At 41.6% G+C, this 1,972-nt stretch overlaps 1 pseudogene; it reads left to right on the top strand.

The window, feature by feature from the left end:
- Positions 1–276: 276 nt before the first annotated feature.
- On the top strand, positions 277–587 carry LOC114697662 (annotated as a pseudogene).
- The last annotated feature ends 1,385 nt before the right edge of the window (positions 588–1,972 follow it).

The raw sequence follows: 1,972 nt of genomic DNA, 5'->3' as shown, positions 1-1,972 counted from the left end.
ATCTGTCTTTGAAGGAAGTCAGGACAGGATCTCAAGCAGGCAGGAACCTGGAGGTAGGAGCTGATGCAGAGGCCATGGAAGAGTGCTGCTAACTGGCTTGTTTCTCATGGCTTGCTCAGCCTGATTTTTTCACAGAACGCAGGACCACCAGTCCAGGAATGGAACCACCCACAGTGGGCTGGATGCTTCCTCATCCATCACTAATTAAGAAAATACCCTACGCTCTTCTCCTTTCCTTCTCTGTTGTGCGGTGGGCTCCTGCCTTGGCTTCTCACCATGTCTTCTCACAAGACTTTCAGAATCAAGTGATTCCTGGCCAAGAAACAAAAGCAAAATTGTCCTATTCCTCAATGGATTTGGATGAAAACTGGTAACAAAATCAGGTACAACTCCAAGAGAAGACACTGGAGGAGAACAAAGCTGGGTCTGTAAGGATTCACGTAATGGCAAGACAGTTTATACTGAATTGTGGGTCATCAAGCAATCCTACCATGTGGAGTTCAACATTTTAACCTGAAGACTGGGTCGTGTTTTAAGTTGGGGGAGTAGTTTGTCCAGTAATAAAATGTAGAACCTTCCAAAAAAAATACCCTATAGCGGATTTTATGGAGGCATTTCTCAACTGAGGTTCTCTCTGATGACACTAGCTTTTGTCAAGTTGACATAAAACTAGGTAGCACAATGTTGCTGATGGTGGCATCCTAGAACAGGAAAAACAGTGAAGAAAGTGAGAAAAATCCCTGGCATGAATTCAGAGAAAACACAAGAAGGGGTTTGCTTGGAAAATAACTCACAGACCTTGTGCTATCCGAGTTATCAATGCTATGATCCTTTCGCACCTGTCCCACATGGGCATTGGGCTAAGACTTTGCAGCTGTAATACGATATTGCTTAGTTTAATTTCGCTTGTAATCATCCTCTTACACTGATTTTAATGTGGTGGGAAGACTGAAGTTATGAACCTGGGATTGTAATTTTTATTTTATTTTTTTATCCTCATCTTCATCGGCAGCAGCATCCTGTACTGTGTTCTTGTCGATCGATAGCTGTGGCTCTCGAACAGAAGATGCAGTGCAGTGTCTTTCTCTTTATGACTATAGGTGGCAGTACATCACTACCTACGATCAGCTACAGAGGCTGGGTTGCTAAGTCAGAGCTGTTGGTCAGGGCAAAGCAGCTAATGAGCAATCAGTCCAAGCTGAATGGCAAATTGATGTCTTCATTAAGTGAACAAACTAGCTTCCTTTATAAACAAGGTCAGGGTATTTATAACTCAGTGAATTTATTAAGTTAAAGCCTGGCTATACTTACGTAGTTTCACTGTGGACCTGGTGATTTATCTGAAGGGAGCATATGCAAAATTGTCCTCTTCAGGACTGGTGCTCTTCTTATATAATTATTAATAAAGATTGCTTTCCATATGTTGCCTCAGTTTTTCCACACAAGAGAAGTGCAAGTAATTATTGTGAAAAGAAGCCCCTCTTTCAAGATGACATTGCGCCCTGTTCTAAGCTGAGGTAAGATCTTATCCATTAAATATGATTGGCTCTTAGGTAGAGGAAACTTTGCTCTGTTAAGGGTATGCAAGTGCAAAGTTTGGGATTTACTGTATCTGTATGCCACATTCTAGGTGACCTGCAGAGTTAATTTTGCCACTGTCAGAGAACAACGTAGAAAGCCCAGAAACCATTTTCATAAAATGAACAGGTGTCAAGGGCTCAGTGAACGTATGATTCTCAACAAGTTTTGTCCAGCAGAAATGTCAAGTGAGCCTCAAGTATGAGCTGCATGTTGTTATGGTTTGAATTTTCAAAAACCTAAAGGCCACTAGGGCTTGGCTGTAGCCTCAGAGAGTGACTGGGAGATACTGGAACCTTTACAAATATATATATTTGTAAAAATACAAATGTAAATATTTATATTTTTGAAGAGATCAGAGGACAGCCGCCAGCATCAGTCCTCACCTTCTACC

Source organism: Peromyscus leucopus, chromosome 12 (genome assembly GCF_004664715.2).
Source record: "Peromyscus leucopus breed LL Stock chromosome 12, UCI_PerLeu_2.1, whole genome shotgun sequence".
Taxonomy (NCBI): domain Eukaryota; kingdom Metazoa; phylum Chordata; class Mammalia; order Rodentia; family Cricetidae; genus Peromyscus; species Peromyscus leucopus.
Note: the sequence above shows the minus strand (reverse complement) of the source record. Positions and strands in the feature narration are given on the sequence as shown.